Source organism: Pleurodeles waltl, chromosome 3_1 (assembly GCF_031143425.1).
Source record: "Pleurodeles waltl isolate 20211129_DDA chromosome 3_1, aPleWal1.hap1.20221129, whole genome shotgun sequence".
Lineage (NCBI taxonomy): Eukaryota > Metazoa > Chordata > Amphibia > Caudata > Salamandridae > Pleurodeles > Pleurodeles waltl.
Genome location: NC_090440.1, coordinates 381,788,912 through 381,802,577, shown reverse-complemented (window position 1 = coordinate 381,802,577; position 13,666 = coordinate 381,788,912). Strand labels below are relative to the sequence as shown.

General features: G+C 43.2%; 1 protein-coding gene across 2 annotated transcripts in view; it reads right to left on the bottom strand.

Annotated features, from left to right (window-relative positions):
* The window catches only part of ADAMTSL3 (ADAMTS like 3), a 2,197,206-nt gene that overhangs the window by 2,098,803 nt on the left and 84,737 nt on the right, over nt 1–13,666 (bottom strand). The window lies entirely within an intron of this gene.

Genomic DNA, 13,666 nt, shown 5'->3' with positions numbered 1-13,666 from the left:
GAGCAATCAGTATGAAGGACTCATACTTTCCACTTGCTATCAGGAACTGGCACTGCTCTCCAGTGGTTCCATGGGTGTCTTAGAGTTATCACCTCATGGAAAGAAAAGATTAAATGGTCCATCCTGTAAGTAATGCAGCTGGTAAATTGGAATTAGACTGTGTTGGTCCTGATCCACAAAAACACTGCACCGAGAACCTGGGTGTTGTAGAGGAGTCTAGGAGTGACTCATCCAGCTTATAAATACTGAAACAGTCATGTTTGTGACTTCTAGATTTCCCAAAGAAAGGTGCAATCTAAGCTGAAGAAATCTGAGAGACAACAAAGTGACTAAAGTTGAACATAGGTCTGACAAATTTCTCCCAGTGGCAAAAGACCCCGTGGCAATGAAACCTGACTAAGTCCTGCCTGGAGCTTTTGGTGCCAAACTGAAAGCTTCAGCAGGAACTTGACTTACTCGAAAGGATCCTTTGCCAATGCAACCCCAAGGCTTATCCAACCCTCACCTTCTCCACTGTGGGCCACCTGAAATTGCACCTATGCCCAGTTCTTCCAAGAACACTGACTTTAAATACCATTTTACTATTTCTTGGCACTTTTTGCCTTTACCTTTCCATACCTCCTATTCCCTTAATCCTTTTTTTACAATTTTTGTGTAATTTTGCTTATGAAATGATTCCTAATTTATCTTTGTCAATTTGGGAATTTCATTTTGCTGCTGTTTTAACTCTAATGTACTATCTAACTGCTTCAATGTAGTTCACATTTCTCTAGGGAATCGCCTGTTTCGTGTACCACAGCTACTAGGGAGTAAGCACACTTGCCTGGTAAACTGAGTCGTGGCCTTACATGGTTATTTTTTATTTAGTTGGTAGGCCCCCCTTCTCTTAACTTATGAACCCACTTATTGATGGTTAAGAACTTTGTTCACAGGTTTCATGTGTGATGCACATTACGCCACTATGGATTGTTCAAAATGTATTTATTTAAAGCATTAGAAAGTACTGCTGTCAGCAATCTGGTATTCTAAACATACAGAAAGGTACTGAAAAAATCAGTCAATCAATAAATTAAAACACTTGTTAAGCGCGCTACTCACCCGTTAAGGTCTCAGGGCGCTGGGAGGGAGGGTTGCTACTGCTCGAATAGCCAGGTCTTGAGTCGTTTCCTGAAGGTCAGGAGGTCCTGGGTCAGTCGTAGGTCGACGGGGAGGGAGCTCCAGGATTTGGTGGCGAGGTGAGAGAAGGATCTGCCACCGGCTGTGGTACGGTGCCTGCGGGGGGACGGTGGCGAGGACGAGGTTGGCGGAGAGTAGCTAGCGGGTAGGTGCGTGGAAGCTGAGACACTCGTTACAGTAGGCAGGACCTGCGTTGTGGAGAGATTTGTGGGCGTGGATGAGGAGTTTGAAGGTGATCCTCTTGTTGACGGGGAGTCGGTGTAAGTCTCTGAGGTGGGCTGAGATGTGTTTGTGGCGCTGGATGTTGAGGATGAGGCGTGTGGAGGCGTTCTGAATACGTTGAAGTTTTCTCTGAAGCTTGGCCGTTGTTCCCACGTAGAGTGCGATTTCTTAGTCCAGTCTGCTGCTGACAAGGACGTGGATGACCGTTCTTCTGGTTTCTATGGGGATCCATCTGATTCTGAAGGTCTTTCGAAGCATGCATAGGGTGTTGAAACATGAAGATGAGACGGCGTTGACTTGCTGGGTCATGGTGAGCGATGAGTCTAGGATGAAGCCAAGGTTGCGTGCGTGGGTGGTGGGAGATGGTGCGGTTACTAGGGTGGCTGGCCACCAGGAGTCATCCCATGTGGAGCGGTTGGAGCCGAGGATGAGGATCTTGGTCTTGTCCGAGTTCAGTTTCAGGCAGCTCATTTCCATCCAGTTTGGCGATGGCAAGCAGTCCGTTGTGGAGAATGATTTTAGCAGTGGCGGGGTTCTTGGTGAGTGAGAGGATCAGCTGAGTGTCTTCTGCATAGGATACGATGTTAAGGCCGTGAGATCGGACGATGTTGGCGAGCAGCGCCATGTAAAAGTTAAAAAAGGTTCGGCTGAGAGAGGATCCTTGGAGAACGCCGCAGGTGGTCTTGGTGGCTTTAGAGAGGAACGGAGGGAGGCAGACTCTCTCAGTTCTACCGGAGAGGAAGGATGTGATCCAGTCAAGGGCCTTGTGGCAGATCCCGGTGTCATAGAGGCGTGTGCGAAGGGTGTGGTGACAGACGGTGTTGATGGCTGCTGAGAGGTCAAGGATGAGGGCAGTGGTTTCACCCTTGTCGAGCATGATCCTGATGTCATCGGTTGCGGCGATAAGAGCGGTCTCGGTGCTGTGGTTCTTACGGAAGCCAGATTGGGAGATGTCTAGCATGCTGCTGTCCTCCAGGAAGCAGGTCAGTTGGCAGCTCAACAGCATACATTATTCCAGAAAGTGCCAGGTCTTCAAGGCTTTCCTGAAGGGCAACAGCTTGGACGAAGCTCTGAACAAAAGGGGGAGCTCATTCCACAGTTGAGCTGCTTTCACTGCAAAGGCATGCCGTCCTAGTCTAGTCCTTCTAAATTTCCTGATACAGATTTGTGGAAGTTGAGCATGATATGGCACTAATCTCTTCAATCTCTGCTGCAAAGGCACAGGACCTATTCCATGAAGTGCCTTAAACACTATACACATGGCTTTACAAATAATCCTCAGTCTCAGACGGAACCTGAAGACAGAACTCAACACCTATGTTCGTCCTCTTTCACCCTTCTGAAACTTGTGTTTTGAGTAATGTAATGAGTAATTAAATGTAATGCATGTCATTATACACTCCATGAAGTGCTCTCATATTTCCAATTATGTATTCAAGCAATAGTTCTGATTTATCACTCATTCAGCTTTATTAGTAGGACCCACATATAACTCCGATCATGAAAACAATCTCCCATTTTAATTAGACTTTAAGCATGCACACTTGCTGGCTTCCCTCTGATATTTTTGTGTAAGTGTGGCAAATTGTTGATGATTTAGTTTATCCCCCTACAACACTTACCTTTTAATCCTATTTATTGTTTCAGAATCATGACTACAAAGCCTTTTGGTTACCTCAGAATGGATTACTGAGAAAACACAATTAAACACAAACTTAAGTATTTTGACATCTCCAGTTGCATGATATTCTACCTACTTCCTGTAAAATGGGTTTATCGAAGGGTCTGTGGTGATAGAATATGTGTGGGTAACAAGAACTGTTTGCCATATGTTCATAATAAGCTATTGCATACAAGCAGCTTGGGCATAAATACATATTCAAACACTTTGTTCGAGTGACATTGCCACTCCACTCTTCGCCACTCCACTCTATACCTATCTGATCTACCCCATTTTACTCTACGCCACTCAACTCTACTCTATGCCACTTCACTGCACTCTACACCACTCCTCTCCACTCTACAACACTCCACTCTATACCACTCCATTCTATGCCACTTCACTTCACTCAACTCCACGCCTCTCCAGTCTACACCACTGCATGCTACATCATTCTACTCTATGCCACTCCACTCTGCACCCGTCTATTCCACGCCACTCCATTCCAAACAATGCCACTCTATGCCACTCCACAATATACACTTCTCTGTGCTACTCAGCTCTACACCACTCCACTTCACATCACCTTAATCTATGCCACTCTAATGTATGCCACTTCACTCAACTTTACTCCACCCAAGTCACCACTTTCCTCCTTGCCACTGTACTCTATGCTGCTCTACACCACACCACTCTACTCCATGTCACTGTATTCCACTCTTCTCCATGCCACTCTAAGCCACTCCACTTTACTACACTCTACGTCAGTCTACTCTTTTCTACATCAGTCTAGTCTACTCTACTCTACTCTATGCCACTGTATGCTGTTGTAGTCTACTGTATGCCACTCTACTCTAGGCTACTATACTCTACACCACTCTACCCTATGCTGCTCTACACCACTCCATTCCACTCAGTGCCACTCAACGGCACTCTATGCCACTCTACTCCACTCTACTTTATACCACTTCAGTCTATGCCATTTCACTACACTATACTCTATGCCACTCCACTCTACTCTATACCACTCTACACCTCTCCACTCCATACAATGCAATTTTACAGCATTCTAAGCTATCCCACTCAACGCCACTATACGTTGTACCACTCTATGACCCTACACTCTATGCTACTCTAGTCTATGCCAATACACTCTACTCTATGCCGCCCTTATCTACACCACTCTATGCCACTCTACCCCATACTATGCCACCCCACTCCATGCCACAGTACTTTATGCCACTCTAATCTGTGCCCCTCTATACCACTCCACTCTACACACCTCCACTACATGCCACACCAATCCACTCTACTCTATTCTGTGCCACTCTATGCAACTCTACTCCACGACTCTCCACTCAATGCTGCTCCACTCAACACCACCCCATTCTACTCTAGGCCACTCTACGCAACTCCTCTTTACTCCATGCCACTCTACTCAGAGCCACACTACCTCCCTCCACCCCACTCTATGCCACTCTACGGCATTCTGCTCTATGCCACTCCACCCGTACCTATCTAATCTATGCCATTTTACTATATGCCACTCTGCACCACTGTATGCCTCTCCTCTCCACTCCTGTCCAGTCCACACAATTCCACTCTACTCCACTCTATGTCAGTCCACTCTACTCTATGCTACTCCACTACGCCACTCCACTATACACCACTCTACTCCCTGCCACTCCATTCCACTCTACATCACTTTACACGCATCTAGCCACTCTACTCTATGCCACTCTACTGTACACACTCTACTCTATGCGACTCTACTCTAAGCCACTTCAGACAATGCCACACAATGGCACTCTATGTGACTACACTCCATGCCACTCCATTCTATTCAACACCACTTCATGCCACTCCACGCTGCTCAATGCCATTCCATGCCACTCCACTATACTCCACTCTACTCTATGCTGCTCCACTTCATAGAGAGTCATTCTATGGCACTCTATGTCATACCACTCTACTCTATGCCACTCTGTGCCACTCCACTCTACACCGCTTTACTCTACAACACTACACTCTCAGACACTTAACTCTATGCTACTCTATGCCATGCAACTCTACCCTATGCCACTCACACAATGACACTCTTCACCACTCTATGCCACTCTACACCATTCCAACCCACTCTATGCCACTCCATTCTACATCACTCTGCTCTATGCCTCTTCATTCCACTCTACATCACTAAATGCAACTCCACTCCAAGCCACTGTGCTTTACTCCACTCTAATGTGCACTGCTATACTGTATGCCACTCCACTCTACGCCACACCATTCTACTCCTTTCTCTTCTGTGCAACTCTCCTATGTTTATCTTTACTCTACACCACATCACTAACTTTTAGCCATCTTCAATACCATCCTCACTGCTGTACAATATGGCTAAAAGACATTGGCAAAGCCAATAGTGCTCACATAGGCGAGACCTATTGGCTTTGCCACTGCTTGTTTATAAAGTGCACCTAACAATAGCCACTGAATGGAATTTAAATGTTTAGGTTTACTGTTCATGAATGAATTGCAGATAAAACAATGGACAATGTTGAATGTCATAGAATTATTTGTGCCTCTGGTTGCAGACTGTACCACAAAAGTATGAATTTGCTACAGTTGCCACGCAATTTACAAAGTAGTTTTAATGATGTACATATTTTACAAATCAAGTTGTTAAAATAGCTGGAACTATTAATGCCAGGAAAAGTGCTGTATAGTTTGCCTTTACCCGCATATTTTAGATATCCTTGCCACATAATCCTATTGGCCGTGACAATAGTAAAGCTCAAAAAGAGGTTCGAGTTCTGACATTATGATGATGAAACCCGTATTTCATATGAAACCATGACGTATTTTCCATATCTCATGGTTCCCTTTGCGATAAGGCTTTTTATACCACTCCTTTATTGCAACAAACCCAACCAAACTTAGTTTAAGTGAATACAGACAAGGTGTCAATGGAAACAATCTCATCCATATATTCCTCAGCTGCAGTCGTTACAATTACTGTGTCAACCTTTTTAAATCATGGCAGAGTACATAAGTATCATCGTTATGTGCATCCAGACAGATCTACAAGTTGGAAGCATACAGGGAGTGCAGAATTATTAGGCAAATGAGTATTTCGACCACATCATCCTCTTTATGCATGTTGTCTTTCTCCAAGCTGTATAGGCTCGAAAGCCTACTACCAATTAAGCATATTAGGTGATGTGCATCTCTGTAATGAGAAGGGGTGTGGTCTAATGACATCAACACCCTATATCAGGTGTGCATAATTATTAGGTAACTTCCTTTCCTTTGGCAAAATGGGTCAAAAGAAGGACTTGACAGGCTCAGAAAAGTCAAAAATAGTGAGATATCTTGCAGAGGGATGCAGCACTCTTAAAATTGCAAAGCTTCTGAAGCGTGATCATCGAACAATCAAGCGTTTCATTCAAAATAGTCAACAGGGTCGCAAGAAGCGTGTGGAAAAACCAAGGCGCAAAATAACTGCCCATGAACTGAGAAAAGTCAAGCGTGCAGCTGCCACGATGCCACTTGCCACCAGTTTGGCCATATTTCAGAGCTGCAACATCACTGGAGTGCCCAAAAGCACAAGGTGTGCAATACTCAGAGACATGGCCAAGGTAAGAAAGGCTGAAAGACGACCACCACTGAACAAGACACACAAGCTGAAACGTCAAGACTGGGCCAAGAAATATCTCAAGACTGATTTTTCTAAGGTTTTATGGACTGATGAAATGAGAGTGAGTCTTGATGGGCCAGATGGATGGGCCCGTGGCTGGATTGGTAAAGGGCAGAGAGCTCCAGTCCGACTCAGACGCCAGCAAGGTGGAGGTGGAGTACTGGTTTGGGCTGGTATCATCAAAGATGAGCTTGTGGGGCCTTTTTGGGTTGAGGATGGAGTCAAGCTCAACTCCCAGTCCTACTGCCAGTTCCTGGAAGACACCTTCTTCAAGCAGTGGTACAGGAAGAAGTCTGCATCCTTCAAGAAAAACATGGTTTTCATGCAGGACAATGCTCCATCACACGCGTCCAAGTACCCCACAGCGTGGCTGGCAAGAAAGGGTATAAAAGAAGGAAATCTAATGACATGGCCTCCTTGTTCACCTGATCTGAACCCCATTGAGAACCTGTGGTCCATCATCAAATGTGAGATTTACAAGGAGGGAAAACAGTACACCTCTCTGAACAGTGTCTGGGAGGCTGTGGTTGCTGCTGCACGTAATGTTGATGGTGAACAGATCAAAACACTGACAGAATCCATGGATGGCAGGCTTTTGAGTGTCCTTGCAAAGAAAGGTGGCTATATTGGTCACTGATTTGTTTTTGTTTTGTTTTTGAATGTCAGAAATGTATATTTGTGAATGTTGAGATGTTATATTGGTTTCACTGGTAATAATAAATAATTGAAATGGGTATATATTTTTTTTTGTTAAGTTGCCTAATAATTATGCACAGTAATAGTCACCTGCACACACAGATATCCCCCTAACATAGCTAAAACTAAAAACAAACTAAAAACTACTTCCAAAAATATTCAGCTTTGATATTAATGAGTTTTTTGGGTTCATTGAGAACATGGTTGTTGTTCAATAATAAAATTAATCCTCAAAAATACAACTTGCCTAATAATTCTGCACTCCCTGTATATCCAGCTGGAGAAAGCCAGACTCCATACACGTTCATATTTGCTGTTTCTTAATAAAAAACGCATGGAATATAAAGCATCTATTGGGCCCCATAAGCACATTACCATTCAGGGTGGATAACTCATTAGCGAGGTCTGTCATCTCCACTGTATCATGGCTCCCCGGGGAGGGAAACTAGGTTTTTTTTCCCTATAGCAGAATCTTTCATAGTCCGGCCAACAATCTGTTTAATAGGTCTGTTGGCTCCAAACCCAAGATCCACACCTTGCATGGTGTAGAAGCTGGTGAATCATTTCTACTGAACAGGCTCTTAAAATATTCACTCAACATTTTGGCGAACTCCCTCTGCAGCATAAAGAAGCCATTAACAAGGGAGTAGCATATTGCATATAAACGTGGTTTCTTGCCTCACGCAATAGTCATTTCCACCCTTGTTTTTAGCGCACTATGTTTCTCCTTAAGCAAGAGAAGAGACATTTCTGGCCTTTCAATTAAAACATGTGACGGTGCGTTTCCTCAAACCAAGGTCCCAAGAATTGTAATATTTATCACTGATGGCAAATTAAGTAAATTATCACACCTGGTGTGGCATCCAATTCGACCCTGGCCTCACAGTTATTTGCGTCCAAAAGAGCGATTTCTATCTCAAAAAGTGAAGAGCTAATCAAGTAATGCTGCTAACTCTTATCTTTAATAAACTATACTATATGAAAGCCACAGACACTTTGCTGTCTGTTAGGAGATTATCAGCTAAAAAAGATCTACCTGTGAGGACGTGATAATGGTCATTAAAACACGTGTAAAGGAGAGTAAATGCAAAGGGGTGACATAAATCTCTTTACAATTTTTGTTCAATACCACATAATAGTTATAATATCATCTTTTGTACAGTACTACATACAACACTTCTGCTGTTTCCAATTGCTGCACATAAAAATATGTAAAATTCCTAAATTTAGTCAGGCTCGATTTACCTACCTCGAAAGGTCAGTTCTAACTGGGATGATAAAATATAAATAAATACAAAAATACATGAAAAAAATGGATAAATGAAAGAATAAATAAGTAAATAAATACATAAATAAAGCAGATAATGGTAGCTCAAAACTGTCCTGTTCTGGACAACTGTAGGGGTGCTCATATCAGAAGGGAGTGGCCTCATATGTACATTTTAGAAGTTGGGTTACTGGTTGTCTGAGGAGTGAGCCCTGGTCAAGCAGCAAGGAACTCACAAGCAAACCGCAAATTAACCTGTACTCAACCCCTGATAGCTTGGCACAGAGCAGTCATACTTTACTTGGAGGCAATGTGTAAAGCATTTGTGCAACATTTCAAACAGTAAAACACTGAAAACATCATACAAAAAGTAACCCACTCTAGGTTAGAAAATAGAGTAGAATTTAATACATAAAACAAGACCAAAACAGCAAAAATAAAATCATTAGAATTGAAGTTATGACATCTTAAAGAATAAATAGTAATGTAGCACCTGAAAGCATAAAATGGCAACTGAGGCAATCTGTTCACACTGGAACAGGTCAGTCAAAGTCAAAAGTTCAGGCCAACCGTGATGGAGTGCATGCTGGATACAATCCCAGATTGGGTCTGTTGAAGGATTATCATCTCAAGTTTTGTGCAAAGAGTCCTGTTCGCATTGGAAAGGTTTGCAAGAAGCAAGGAGAGCATCATCGGTGGCAGTCAGCTTGGTGCAAAGAGCAGGCCGGTGTCATGGAACGGCAGGCTGGAGATTCACGTTTGCGGTACCCCGTGGACTGTGGATTTTGCTGTGAGAAGAGATGGGCTGGCGATGGCTCGCGCTGATTTTTGCTCTGAGTGGCAAGGTTCCAATGAATATGGGCCTGTTCTCCATCGCGAAGAGCCCAAAAGCCTGAATTCAAGAGCTCAATAGCCACATCAAGGGCCCTGAACCTGAGTGGCACCAGTTTGCAGGTCAGAAACTTGCTGAAGACAAGTCCAGGAGCTGTTGTGGAGCCTTTTATGTCCCAGAGGCTCAGATCAGGAGGCCAGCAGACTAGCCCTTTAAGTAACTATGGCGTTCTGGGTTCAAGATGAGCCTGCAGGACCAGGTCTTCTTCCCCAGACAAGCGAGCAGCAGGCAACAGGTTAGCACAGCAGAGCAGCAGCCCAGCAGAGTGGCAGTCCTTGTAGCAGCACAGCAGTCCTTCTTCCTTGCCAGGTATCTACATGCACAGAAGTGTACTGAAGTAGTGGTGCCTGAAGTCCTTCTTTTATACAAATTGGTGTCTTTGAAGTGGTGAGAAGCTTCTACACGCACACATTTGAAGTGCACAGATGTCCTGTCTTCCCTGCCCTGGCTCCAGCCTAACTACAGGAGGTTTGCAGCTCTTTGTGTGGAGGCAGGACACATCCGTTTCAAGTGCAGGTGAAGCTGGGCCAAGCTCCTCCCTCCCATCCTGGCAGTGATGACCCACCCAATCACACCTAGGCTCCCATTGTGTGTGACTTTCTTGGAAGAGTACACAAAGTCCAACTGCCAACTATTCTGTGACATTTGACCAGAGACAGGCTGAAGGCACCAAAAGGCAAGAAAATGCCGATCGTCTAAAGGTAGCATTTTCAGAATTGTAATTTAAAATCTGAATTTACCATAAATTAGGATTTTAACTTTGCATTCCATAGACACCAAAGATTAACCATTTGTCTCTCCCCATTTGGAAGTTACACTTATAAAATGCAATAAGGCAACTCCAATATTATCCTCGGTAGAGATAGGCCTTTCAATAGTGAAGAATTAAGAGTAGGGCACAATCAGTGCTGTAGGCCCACTAGTAGCATTTAATTTTCAGGCCCTGGGCACATGTAGTGCACTTTACTAGGGACTTATAAGTAAATTAAATATGCCAATTGGGTATAAGGGAACTCTACCATGTTTTTAGGAGAGAGAGCAAGCACTTTAGCACTGGTTAACCATGGTAAAGTGCACAGAGGTCTAAGGGCAAAAGAAATTAATTCAGCAAAAAGTAGGAAGAGGAAGGCAAAATGTTTTGGAATGACCCTGCAGAAAAGGCCAGGTCCAACACTGCATATAGGGTAAGACATTCAAAAGACAGTTTAATTTAATACAAATATAGTTTGTCTGACAAAATGAGGGCACAGTTCAGTAAATCCATCTGTTCTGCGCTGTCACTTGTGAGTTTTTTCCTTTTTCTGAACTCTTTTTTGGCTGATTGCAATGCTGCTATTGAGTGTCACAGTGCATGGGAACTGGTTGTAAAATGGTATAGTAAGATTAGTTTCACCCCAACTGGTCTATCTAACTTTCCTGGAAAGCCATAGTAGGGGGTGCAGTAATTGCATCAGTGATGTTGAAGCTAACTGTCTGTCATATGTGAGCTGAAGTGTATATCTGCCCAATACATATATAAGGAAATGTGTCTTTGTGAAGTAAATTCAAATATTTAGTAACTACTACAGTATGATTTGTATACTCATATGGAAGGGTGCCTAATATGTTAAAACATAACATATTTTGTATTTAAGAAGTGCACCCTCAAAACGACTGAAGAGTTAAAAGCTATTTCCACTGTGTAGGGTCAGCTACAATTGCCATATGCCAGGCCAAGGCATGATTAAACTATTTATTTCACATCTTCACTTTGGAGAATGCAAGAAAAGTCACTCAAAGTTATTTTTTCACTTTCTTAAAGTTTAAAAATCTGATTTAATTGTAAAAACAGATTTTTGACAATGTAAGTGCAAGAGTAACTTTATACAAATGTACCGGGGATGCCTGTGCCAGAACTGGCTCAAAACAAGTCCTGCAACGCATCATACCTCTTCATGCTTGGCTGGGTAATTTAACCACTCTGGCTCAGAAGATGATAGCCTGCCTCTGTGCCCAGAAACAAGCAGGTGGTGTTAACTGCTGGCCACTTAGCAGGGATTAGCCACCTGAGAGGGATGCAAAACAGCAGCAGTACAAAAGATAGCCTTAAAGCTTCTTCTTTTGACTTGCTCATCGCAAATGGGATGACAGGATCTTCTCCCATTCATTCTCATAGCCCTCCTGAACACTTTGGCTTCAACTGCAGCAGGAGGGATAACCAGTTTTGATCCTGTCAGATGGTTTTATGTTAGCCAGTGAAGGGGATCCCATGCCAGATATGATCATCAACCAGTTGCAGTAGTTTCCCTGCCCTTTGCACAGTGAAGAAGTATGTCACAGCACATGCACACTGCTCTCACTAGAAGCCACACTTCACACTCTGTGTGCATCCCTTCACCTTTAAGGATGATAAACCAGACATTAGCTTTCCCTTACCTCTAATCCAGTTTCCAAAACTTCTTCAGGATTTCCTTTAGAGCCCTTGCCTGTACAATATTTATTTCACAAGATGGCTCCTGTTCAAACTTTCCATTAAGAAATAGGGAATAGCATGTCCTTGTTTTTCCCAAACCATCATTGTCACTGCCGCAGTCTATAATGTTGTCATATCCCATCCTATCATGGCAGCATTACGTCTGTGTACCACATCCTGCTGTCCCCTTCAACTACTTCCTGTTTTACCCTACAAAAGGAACTTACGCCATTATTTTTTGGACCATTCAGTATTGTCAGCAAAAGTAATCCTGTGCCCTATTGCATTCAGGTAACATTGGAGAACACATCAAGTTTTCCATGATTCTCAAATGAAGCTGTACGTTACTGATTCTTGTGAAAGGGAAGTTCTGGATCCTCCAGCAGTGATGCTCATGGTTATCTGGAATGTGAAATCCAAAAAGCTTGCCAGTCTGAAATATTTAAAGAGAAACTCATATTCTTCATTGATTGGAAAATATATATCCTCCTAGTGAACATTCTTTGATGGTAGTTTCTTCTGTTGCTCCTGCCTTAATTCGGAGGTTCTATTTCACATTTCTTGACAAACCTGTAGCCTTGGGAAGGGGGTATACTGGTATCCTATACATTAATTGTGGATCTCACTCCAATCTTGGTCCCCTGACTGAAGAAGTCTCCATGCTGCACACACAGCAGGTGACAGACACCTATATTTGTCCCTGTGTGCACACATCATTCGCTCTGGCCTTTATATTATTTTCCACCTCTGAGTGTGATGACGCAGAAAAAGAAGGTCCGACATATATTCATACATATCGTATAATCAAAACATGTAATGTAGTGTGATTTTAGTAAAGAAAATAATGTACGAGGGAAATTGTGCCCTCGGGGTAGTTCGCCATCATTTGTAAACGAGCTTTAATAATCATGAAGTATTAAAAATGTAGTAATCCGTCATAATCGCAAATGTATGCCATGATTTCTTGTTTAAAAACTGTTTTGCTTAGCTTAAATTTAGTACAGGCTTTGGCCTAGTTGCTTGGTTTCAAATTCTAATTGCGTGATTTTTCCTTGAACTAATGAAACATATATTCTTGCTTGAAGTTGTATTTTTCCAGTAGAGCTGACTGGTACACTTATCTCCAAGGTTTCGTGCTAGGCCGGTTTCATCCCCTTTGATACAAGGTCAGTCTCTGCAGGTGCGGACAATGAAGGTACAGATAGTAAAATAATTGGCAAACCATGATACAATTTGTGTTCCAAGGCTCCAAGGACAGTGTATGCATAAATGAGCGCTAGTAAAAGACAATTTTTGATTGGACAATTTGAAGCCAACCTATGAACCCTCCAATGGAAGACCCTGCAGAATTTGGAATGTTTCTTACTTAAACCCACCGGACAAAGAGAAGTCAGCCATTTTCCTCGATGCCAGTTTGAAGCCTGATGCCAGACTCCATTTTGGACGACACCCTGATGCCCTTTTCTCTATCTGAGAGACAGAGACTTTAAGAATTCTCACCCTAGAGACTTTAACTTTGATTTGCCCCCGTCTTGCCCATGCAGTAACTTTGCCCCATTCTCCTTGCCGTTGCAAGGAAGTTTGCCCTTAACTTTGCCCCTTTGAAA